The sequence below is a fragment of the Pteropus alecto genome, unplaced genomic scaffold (assembly GCF_000325575.1).
Source record: "Pteropus alecto unplaced genomic scaffold, ASM32557v1 scaffold79, whole genome shotgun sequence".
Lineage (NCBI taxonomy): Eukaryota > Metazoa > Chordata > Mammalia > Chiroptera > Pteropodidae > Pteropus > Pteropus alecto.
Genome location: NW_006494612.1, coordinates 17,165,080 through 17,177,139, shown reverse-complemented (window position 1 = coordinate 17,177,139; position 12,060 = coordinate 17,165,080). Strand labels below are relative to the sequence as shown.

Here is a 12,060-nt window from a genome sequence, read left to right as displayed (position 1 = left end):
CCCTCCATTCATTGAGAAAATGAAATTGGACTGCGACTCACAAATCTATAAAATCTTTCATTTCTAGATGTAAAACCTCCTGGTAATTATGGCTAGTATAGAGGTGGGTGTCACTCATCACTTGTATTATTGGGGAGACAGTTTCAAGTTTTGCACTTTTAAAACAAATATTATTATAAAAATAAAATCAGGTTAAAAATAAAAATATAGAATTTTAAAGATATTTAATTTCAGAACTTTTAGTTATTGCTTTTTCCTTTTTCAGAAACAGATGTTCAGAAAGAACATTTACTGTTGCAAAGTATTCACCATCCACATGCCACATATAATGTGATTATGAGCCTTGTAAGATATACAGGCTGTGTAATACAGCCTTTCCCTTAATAGCGCGCACCTAAAATTTTCTTTTGTATGTAGGAAAATAAAATGTATGGAACCGGATAATTTAGCAGTTTTATTTAAAACTGTTTTTACTAGCTAGGACTAATAAAATCTTCAATGGATTCCATGTTTACTTTTAGAAATCTTTACATGCCACCCTAGTGAGAGAACACAGGTGAGTGGAGAGCAGAAGTGAGTCAGAGGAAATAGATGCCTGGTGTGCTGAAAGGTAATGATACATTTTGCATATGATTTAAATTACAAACTATTTGGTCAATTTAAGAATGATAGTGGTTTGCTATATTGGAAAGTAGAACCCTGGTGAAATGGTCGTAAGAGATTAAAAACATAAGAACTCTCTATTGGCTTTAATAACTATTTGAGGAACCACCTGTTATGAAAATATTCTAAATCTTTTTTTGCTCTGGGCCACATACTAAAAGCCCCTATGCTCTTAGTGAGAAATATGAAAGCTGGGCCAGTGTGGGATCTCTGTAATTGGTTCAAGCCCTTTTCAGAATTTCTGAGCTTTTTCAACCTACAAGATTTTCATGGGGAAAATTACATTATACTGGATCCTTAGCAAGGAGTATAGAAACATTTAGAAGACAAATTGCTCTGGCTAGGATACTATGTTCTTATACTATGTTGAATAGAAGTGGACAGAGTGGGCAACTTGCTTTGTTCCCTACCTTAGAGGAAATGTTTTTAGTCTTTCTGCTGAGTAAGAAATTACCTGTGGGCTTTTCATATATGCTTTTATTACATTGAGGGAATTTCTTTCTACTCCTAGTTTGTTGGAAGTTTTTATTACGGAAGGTGTTGAATTTTGTCCAATGCTTTTCTGCATCTGTTGAGTTAATCATGTGGCTTTTTCCTTCATTCTGTTAATGTGGTACCGTCCTTATCTCCCAGGGACAAATCACACTTGGGCATGATCTGTCAGCCTTTTAATATGCTGTGAAATTCAGTTTGCTAGTATTTTGTTGAGGATTTTTGCATCTATAGTCATTAGGGATATTGGTATGTAGTTTTCTTGTAGTGTCTTTGTCTGGCTTTGATATCTGATTAATGCTGCTTTCATAAAATGAGTTTTGAAGTATTCTCTTCTCATTAGTTTTTTTTTTTTTTTCTTTTTTGGAAGACTTTGAGAAGGATTGGCATTAATTCTTTTTTAATTATTTAGTAAAATTCACAAGTAAAGTCATCTGATCCTGAGTGCATAAAGAAAATGTGAAATATACATACAATGAAATATTAGTCTTTAAAAGGGAAGAAAATCCTGCAATATGTAACAACATGGATAAATCTGGAGGACTTATTGTGAAATGTCACAAAATGACACATATTTTATGATTCACTTTTTTTTTTTTTTAGGCAAGGCAACCCTTGGTTGACCTCACAGATTGCAAGTTTATAATCCCTTACTTTTTATTTTTTATGCCTACAGCACTTGGTCTTCCTAGGTGGTCTCCCATCCCAGTACTAACCAGGCCTGACCCTGCTTAGCTTCCAAGATCAGCCAGGATCTGGCTTGTTCAGGGTCTCATGGCTGTAGACATGATTCCATTTTTATGAGGTATCTAAAAGAGTCAAATTCAGAGAAGCAAAGAATAGAATGGTTTAATTGCCAGGGGCTGGGCATGGAGAGAAATATGGAATTGCCATTTAATGAAAGTTTCTGTTATATAAGATGCATAAGTTCTAAAGGTTTTCTGTACAACATTGTGCCAGTTAACAAAACTATATTGCACACTTACAAATTTGTTAAAAGGGTAGATCTCATGTTAAATGTTCTTACCACAATAAATGAATACATGAATGAGTAAGTGAATAAATGAATAATATAAAAAAGTAACTAAAGTTGTTTACTGAAATAGATTTTAAGAATAGATCCTTAACTTACAAAAATAAATATTTTATACATTTATACCATTTCAAACCAAAAGCCAACATCATGTTTATCAATGACAATCCTAGAAGCATTTCCACTAGAATCAGGAACAAGTCAAAGATGTTTATGATCACCACAATTATTTAACATCATTTTGGAAATACTAACTAATATAATTACACAGAGAACATGAATTTATACTTTGAATATAAACAGAAAAACAATTTCTAGTGGTGTGGTAGCTAAGGGCTAAGTTCTCTCCCCCAGGAATGTTTATAGTGGATTAACTGACAGGTCACAGACACCATGCAATAAAATATCTATCAATTACTTCTATCCCTAGTAGCACAGGCACCATGCAATAAAATATCTATCAATTACTTCTATCCCTAGTAGCACGGGGCGGCTTGCCCAAGAGCCAATACCTAATAAAACTACTGTAGCTGATGAAACATTACAGAATACAGTACTGCATGTCTGTTGTGCTGAGGTAAAAATCGCTTGACTTTTATTTTTTCAGGTAAATGTTCTGCTGAATGGTGTCAGTTGTTTAAAGAGAATTGGCAAGATCCAATATTCACCTTCTTAAGACATTCTCATACAATTAAAAAAAAATACGCATATCAGGTGTTGTAACTAGTTCAGGGTGATACTATAAATTTAGTATAAACTGAGGCCTGAGCTGGGGGAACTGAACAGTAACCACAAGGCACTTGCATATAGCAACATAACGATTAGAATCTTTAGAACTTGGACCTGAGATCTTCTGCGCGGGGCCAGACCTTCATTATGCACTGTAAATTCTCAAGGGTATCCACTAAAAGAACTGAAATAGAGTGTATAAATTCTAAACCAATAAAGAGAAAAATAAAACAGACAATAAAAATTCAATCGATCCAAAAATAAAAGGAAAGAAAATTTAAGCAACAACATTAGAGCACAGAGAAAGCAACACAAATGAAAATCAAAATCGAATAATAGAAGAAACATCCAAATACATAAATAGCTGCAAAAATTTTAAATTGACTAAACTTGTATAAAAGAGAAACCCAAGTCAGGTGAAAAAAATATACCTCCATACTATTTATATGATACATCAAATGCAAAGACATGAAATGTTTCAATGTAACTATGTAGAAAAACATAAAACAGGCAAATACTAACAAAAAGAAAGCTGCAATGGCTATATTATGGATCCAAATAGATATTAAGGAAAAAATAATTATTAGAAAAAGATAAGTTCACTATATAATGATAAAAGTTGGAATTTAACAATTCCAACTAGTGTGCACCAATTAAAATAGCTTGAAACCATATAAAACAAGAAATGCCAGCCATCAAAGAGATCCTAAAAGTTTAACCCTATATTATCAGGTTTCAAAACACATGTCTCCATTATTAATAGATTACATGAATTTTAAAAAGTAGTAAGCATATAGAAAATGGAAACACTTAAGTACCATGTTTGATCCAATAGTATATATAAAATTCTGTACCAATTAGAATATATACATTCTTCTCAGTCACACATGTAACATTTAAACAATTCACTATATACTGTTTTGTAAAACATATCTCGATAAATTTCAAAGAAACATCCTGTTCTCTCACCAGTCAAAACTAAACAAAATTAATTACAAAAAGAAAAAAATTTTAATCTATACATGTGTTAATATTGAAGATACTTCTAAATAGCAGTGGGTGTAAGAAGAAAACAAAATTGAAATTAAAAACACTTAAAATTCCATAATAACAACAAAAACTACATATGAAATCCACTGTGGGACTGATGTTGAATGACAAAAATGGTGGCAGGAACCAGTAATAACTGGGAAGATCTTAGGAAACAGGCTTGACAGCTGGAAAATGAACCCGACCTGAAACTAATTTCCTTTAGTAAACTATGTACCAGTTACAGCAAGAGAATCTTTATCTTCCTGCATTGACAAGAATAAAGGGTCACCCAATTTTAACTTCCCACAAGACCTTTGCATCAGTTAATTAATCATGTAACCAAACCTCTTTGTTGAATTCGAACTGTGAAACCCATTTTCTTATCAGCACAGAGTAAGGCTTTTTGACAGAACGATGTCCAAATGAAAAGGAAACTTAGGTCCCTGAGATGTGCTTTAGAGCTTCTTTTTAATTAAAAGTCTTCTTAAAATGTTTTTTTTTTTTTAAAAAAAAAAAAAGGAAAAAGAAAGAAAGAACAAATCCACTACGGAAGAGCTTTTGCCAGTTTTTAATAGAGCAAAACAGACTTACTGTATGATTCAGCAATCACATTCCTATTCCAACTGATTCAAAAACTTACATACACACAAAAATCTATCTGTGAATGTTTATAGCAGCTTTATTTATAATTCCTAAAGCTGGAAGCAACCAAGATGTCTTTAAATAAGTAAATGAATAAAAAAACTGTGGCATAACTATATAATGTAATATTATTTAACAATAAAATGTGCTATCAAACCAGGAAAAAGCATGGATGAATCTGAAATACATATCACTAAATCAAAGAAGTCAGTCTAAAAAAATATACATATTGAATAATTTCGATTTATATAACTAATGACATTGAGCATCTTTTCTTGTGTTTATATGCCATCAGTATATTCTTTAAGGTGAAATTTCTGTTTAAATCTTTTCTCTCTCTCTTTTTTTCTAAATTGGGAAAATGGAAATTAAAACCACAAGGAGATAATGTACACCTATTAGAATGGCTAAAATTTAAAAAAACTGACCTTACCAAGTGTTGACAAGAATGTGGAAGAACTACATACAACTCATACAATGCTGGAGGACTGTAAAGTGGTCGTACCACTTTGGCAAATAGTTTGTTAGTTTCTTAAAAATTAAACACATACTTGCTATATGATCTAATCGTATTACCTCTAGGTATTTACCCAAGACAAAAAGAAATCTATGTCTGTTCAAAGATTTGCAGACGAAGTGTTCATAGACACTCTATTTCAAATAGTCTCAAACTAGAAAACAATCCAAAAGCCCATCAACAGATGAGTGAATAAACAGATTTTAGTATATCTATAAAATGAAATACTATTAATCAACTAAAAGAAATAAACTACTGATATATGCACCAATATAGAGAAATCTCAAATTTATTGTGCTTAGTAAAAAAAAAAAGCCAAAGAAAGAGTACATACAGCATGATTACATTTATATAAAACTCTAGAAAATAAAAGATCATTTATAGTGATAGAAAGCAGATAAATAGTGGCTGGGGTGGGTGGACAGGAACAGAGAGAAATTCCAAAGGAACATGAGGAAACTTTTGAGGGTAGGAAATACATATATCTTGATTAAGGGTGATGGTTTTCATGGGTGTATACATGTATGAACACATCAAATTGTATACTATAAATATGTGCAGTTTTTTGTATGTCAGTTATAACAATAAAGCTATTAGAAGTATGCCAGGAAAAAAAATGGGGCGAAAGAGAAAGGTTAAATAAGATAACCAAAGTTAGTAATTGTTGAAGCTGGATAATAGGTCACAGTTTCCATGATAGTATTCTCTTTACCTTGGTGTATGTTTGAAATTTTTATTATTAAAAGTTAGAGGAGACAGGCTGAAAACCTAAAACAAAAAGAGATTTTAATCTATGTAATTGACAATGGATCCATATACAACATTTATTTATAGTCCATTTAACATAAAAAGAATTTTCTTAAATTGAACACAGCCATGTGATGAGTGCCTTGATCAAGCAACGGAATATTCCCAATTCTTCATAAGTCTCTTCTTGTATGCTTCCTTCCAGACATTGTTCTCTTTCCCCAAGGTAAACATTTTTGTGCCTTATTATCATGCATTAATTCTGCCTGTTGTACAGTATATAAATAAATCACACAGAATGTACCTTTTTTGCATCTGTTTTTTTTATACAAACTTTGTTTGTGAGATTCATCATATTTTTGTGAGCAGTTTTAGGCTGTTTATTCTAATTTCTATGTAATATTCCATTGTGAAAATATATATATTTATCCATTCCATTGTTGACAAATATTTGGGTTGTTTTTGATTTTTGGCCATTTCAAGCCGTTATGCTATGTATATTCTAGTACACGTCTTTTGATAAATATACCTATGTATTTGGGTATATGCGGGAGTAGAGTTGGAAAATCATAAGGTATACAAATTCTTTTTACTGTAGATCAACTGCCTATTCTTTTCTCAAAAACCATACTGCAAAGTATTTGGATGAATTTGCACTCCAACCAATAGTGTATGATGTGCCATTTACTCCAAATCTTCACAAGGAGTTTATATGTTTTGTCTTTACATTATAGTTATTCTGATGGGTGTTTAATGGTACTTCATGGTATTTTTTAAAATAAATGTTATATTTCAGAACAGTTTTAAATTTACAAAAAAAAAATGCTGATAGTACAGAGAGTTCTCATATATCCTTCATCCTGTTTCTCCTATTATATCTTACATTAGTATGGTACATTTGCTGTAATTTGTGAACCAATATTCAAACATTATTATTAACTAAAACTTACCATCTTTTCCCAAGTCCCTGACAACCACTTATCTTTTTACTGTCACTGTAGTTTTGCATTTTAGGTTTATGATTTATTTTGAGATAATTTTTCTATACAGTGTAAAATCTGAGACCATATGTAAATTGATTCCAGATTACAAGCAAAGAAATAAAACTTTAGCTCACAGAAAATAGGATCATTTTATTATATGGTGATATGGTCTCGCTCTTCTTTTTATCATGAAGAATTCTCCTAGGAAAGATAGCATACTAAGTTTCTAATATTTTAGTAAGAAAGAATCTACCGGTCAATTTACCTACCTTATGAAATTGTTAAATATAAACTTGTTTCTAGGTTTTAATTCCGAAGGGGTATAACTCAAGAACATTACCACTAGAAATCTTAGAGATCACCAAGTTGGGCCTTCTAATTTTACAACTGAGAAAAAAAATATATATTAAGAGGCTGGCTTAAGGGCACATAGTTAGCGGAAATTAAAATTTTCTATTTGTTATTTAAAATATGAGTTAAAGCTGTATGACAGCCATCATTCTCTGTGCGGGGAGAAGCCAGCATAGAGAAAAGTGTGCTGAAAGAGATAATGTAGCAAATGGCTTCAAGACAGGCACTTGAAGATATTATTTACATTTAATTCTCACATAAAAAATCTTAGCTAAGTATTATTATCCCATTTCAAAGAAAAAGAAACTAATCCTCGGAAATTACATAAACTTCACATGATCACACAACTAATGTTAGATTCAGGATTCAAACCCTAGTCAGTCTGACTTCAAAGCCAGCACTATTTCTTTGAAAGAACTTAGTATTTATAATCTACTGAGCACTCAGTAAATGTCAACAACCTATCCATAACTTATTCCTTAAAAAATATTCATTGAAAAGATGCTCAGTATTGCTAGTATTAGGAAAATGCAAATCGAAACTACAATGAGATACTATCTCACACCTGTTAGAATAGCTATAATCAACAGGACAAGTAATAACAAACGTTGGAGAGGATGTGGAGAAAAAGGAACCCTCGCACACTGCTGATGGGACTGCAAATTGGTACAGCCACTATGGAAAACAGTATGGAGGTTCTTCAAAAAACTAAGAATTGATCTGCCATATGATCCAGCAATCCCTCTACTGGGTATTTACCCCAAAGACTTGAAAACCCATATCTGAAAAGATATTTGCACACTGATGTTCATAGCAGCATTATTCACAGTGGCCAGGACATGGAAACAACTGAAGTGCATTACGATAGATGATTGGCTAAAGAAGCTGTGGTACATATATACAATGGAATATTACTCAGCCATAAGAAAAGATGAAATACTGCCATTTGCGACAACATGGATAATCACGCTAAGCAAAATAAGCCAGACAGAAAAAGTTGAAAACCACATGATATCATTTATATGTGGGATATAAACCTAAAAGCAACAAATGAACAGGACAAACAGAGACTCATGGACATGGACAATAGACTAGTGGTTACCAGAGGGTAGGTGGGAGGGGGAATAGGGGAGGTAGACAGGGTAAAGGAGGTCAAATATGTGGTAATAGAAAGAAATCTATGGAGGGTGAACACACGATGTAAATATATATATGCCTTACTTTTAAAACGTACAGCTGAAACTTATCTAATTTCTTTAATCAATGTCACCATAAAAATTAAATAAATAAATTTTAAAAAGGCTTCCAGCAGGGCCCAATTGTCACCTGCCTCAATACAGAGGCTATCTGGTCCACCAGGCCCCAAACAAACCCCACAGAGCTTCCTTCAGGCAAGAGCTGCCATCATATCAAATATACGCCCCTCTCTGATTTACACCCCAACCTTTTGTTTTTCCACTTCAATTTATTTTTGCTAATCAACCTCCCCTTTCCACACCCTTCCCAGGACCATTCATTTCCCTAGTAAAAAAAATAAAAAATATGTACACACACACACACACACACACACACACACACACACACATACATACATATATATATATTTATATTCATTGAATATATATTCAATGAATATACATATATTCATTGAACACCTCCTATGAGCCATTAACTATGTTAAAAACTGGGAATTCAGACAATATACTTCAAGCCTTTAAAATCATCCTCTGTCTAGTAATTCTGTCTCTTTCATAAAACTTTAGTCAATCCCTTATGAACTCTCTAAGCCTTGACCAAGGTCTCCATCTTTTCTGTCCTTGAGGGGCCTGTATCTCCTAGTTGTAGCAAGAATCTCGCTAAATTAGTTCGGAGAGAATTTCCCACCCTTGATATCTGATCTCCCTTCACATCTGATCAAATTTCTCATCCCCCACACTTGGTGTCTAATCAATCAGACCTGCCTTCAGCATAAATCCTGTCAAGTTGGTTTGACCAGAATACCTCCTTGCCACTGATGTTTCCTCTTAGTAATTTTCCATCCACTGTCCCCATCCTGCTCCTTTGTCATAAATCCCCACTGGACCATCCTCAGTTAGGAATTGAGGCCAGTTCTATACTGAAATCTCTTTTCCCTTGTTATAATAGTTCCTGAATAAAATTTGTTTTTACAACTTCAAATATTATCCAGCTTTGTTTTATTACTTTTTATTTTTAATACTAATAAGGAGATAAACATAGGAAGAAGCTATAACAATTTAATACTTTAAGTGATGAGAGGAAAGAATGACACGTTTAAGGGCATTATAGCATATGACGGGGGTAAGATGTTAAGGCAGAGTATTTATAGTAAAGGTTGGAAGAATGGAGAAGGCTCCCCTTCTTTAAAGTGCTTGCATTACACAGAAAAGCAACTGTGTAAACATGGGTAATAACGTCAAACTTCCATGCTTCTCAGGCCAAATTCTCTGAAACATCAATTTGAGTATTAAAAAGCCTTAGAAAACAATACTTGGTTACATTGGTTCTCAATAGGAAAGACTTAAAAATCTTAAATTAAGAGTCTCAAGTGTAATTCAGGATTCCCTTTTTAAGTAAATTTAAAACAAATCCCCATTCCCTGATCCAAACTGTTTCCACATTAACACATGTGGTTGCAAGTTTAAAGACTTTCATGATAAATATAAATAACAAAGTTACCAAAACTTTGGTTTAAGTTTTAAACTCAGAAATGTCATCACTCGAATATATTTTCCTCCAGTTTGAATGTGAACAGCAATCTTGCACCTTTGTTTATTGAAAACACAAGATTTATTTGTTCAAAAACAAATAATTAAAATTCAATCATCAAAGAATAAAGTTTTCCTTAAAAAAAAAATGGTTGGAAGAAAACACATGTTGATGTTGACAAGATATTATTGTGAGGCATCTAGCAATTGTTAATATTTACAATTAGTGTTGCAGGCTGAATAGATAACAATCTTAAAGTCCCAATGTCTTTAGGTAATTAGTGAGGAGCATAAAGTTAGGGAGAAACAGAAACTGTTAAATGGCCTGTTGAATAATCTCATTTAATACTATGGTTATTATATCACTTGAATTTGCTTACAGTGCAGCTAACTCACTGACTTGCTCTTGAAATCCCCAAGGTATTTTTGATTCCTCTAACAGGAAATGTTGCTAGCTCATTGAAAAAATACAAGATGTTTTTAATATACCATAACTCATTTCATCCAATTGGAAATGATTATTATTGACCAGAAAATATAAGCTCTGTAGATGGAAGAGAAGGTAAGTGAGGTGGTGGTATGGATGGACATTCCTAGTGGTGAAAAGGGAGAGCTGAGATAAAGATTCCAGAAGGAGAGACCTGGAAAGATGAAGGTGACAAACAGAGTCCTATGCATGAAATTGAAAATATTGGGTGATGACTTCCATCCCTTGATTTGGGACCCACATATTCTTGCTATGAGGAAGACTTCACAACAGAATGGCCTGCAAGTCAAAGCACATACCTTATCTTGTAAGTAAGAATCCCATCCTTTCACAGTGTTGTATCCCAACAGGTGCCATAACTGAATCTTTTATAAGCCATTTCACTCTTCAGTTAGGACAGTCTCTACCAGATGATGGTGTAAGTAATAAGATCAGTTAATTTAATGGGCATGATTCCATCACTGTACTTCCTTTATTGTGAAATGAGTTCATTTCACAATAGTATGGAGAATATCATGACAGCTGATAAGAACTTCTCTGAGTGCACAGATGGTGTTACCAGCAGAAACATTACAGGAAGGGAAGGCAGATCCATATCCAAAATATATCTCTATTTAAATGAGGAAAAATATCTACTTCTTCTATGAAGAAAAGGTCCAATGTAACCTCCCAAGAGGAGGATAACTGCCCCCAACTCTCCTCACCAAGGAATACTGCCACTCTGGGACTAATTGTTGATTTTTCTATTGACAGATTAGATCCTCAACAGTGTCATTAACCAGGTGATGCCCTCTACAAGCTTTTTTGTTAAAATGTCACCTTCTCTTTGAAGCCTTTTCTAACTGCTCTATTTAAAATTGTACTTTTCTGACTCTTCCTACTACAAATTCCAGCCCCATACCTTGCTTTCGCTTGTCAACTTCTAATATATCCCATCATTTACTTATTTATTATCTTATTTTTGTCTCTAGACAGCAGAGTGTAAGTTTCATGAGAGCAGGATTATTATCTGTTTTACTCATTGCCAATTCCTCAGCACCCTAGATCAATGTGTGCCAAACGCTGGATGCTCAATTAATATTTTTGAATAATGAATGAACTCTATATAAACTGTATACACTCAGTGAGAAATAAGGATATTTATCCAACATAGATAGAATGAGAAGCATTACCTACTCCTGCCTGCACATACACAGCAGTATCTTGTCACTTTTCCTCAAGTTCCTGCCTGAAGTTTGATGATCAATTGTCTTTCCCCACTAATGATTGTTGTTACTTGGTGGCTAATCAGTGAACCTCAAACTTAACTATGCAACAGTATCACCTGGAAATCATTTCCAGAATATAGTTTCCCAAGCACCAACCCCAGAGCTACTGAATCAGGATCTCCAGGTGTGAAACATCAAATGCATATTTTTCAAAAGTTCTCCAGGCAAAACTGATACCCAGCTGCATTTGGAAACTCCTGGATTAAATTATTCATATCCTGATATTAGCAACTCAGCTGCAGAGACAACATAGGAAAGACACCAATTACAGCTCTACTTGCCTTAGGCTAATATACATAATGCTGAGAATGGTATCCATGCCTCCCATTACTCATACCACAGTATTCATTCAACACAGTTATCTAGACTTTCTGTGAATTAGTAATGGAT

The 12,060-nt window shown here is 33.4% G+C and overlaps 1 pseudogene; it reads right to left on the bottom strand.

Annotated features, from left to right (window-relative positions):
- Positions 1-1,822: 1,822 nt before the first annotated feature.
- On the bottom strand, positions 1,823-1,941 carry LOC112474393 (annotated as a pseudogene).
- Positions 1,942-12,060: the final 10,119 nt, after the last annotated feature.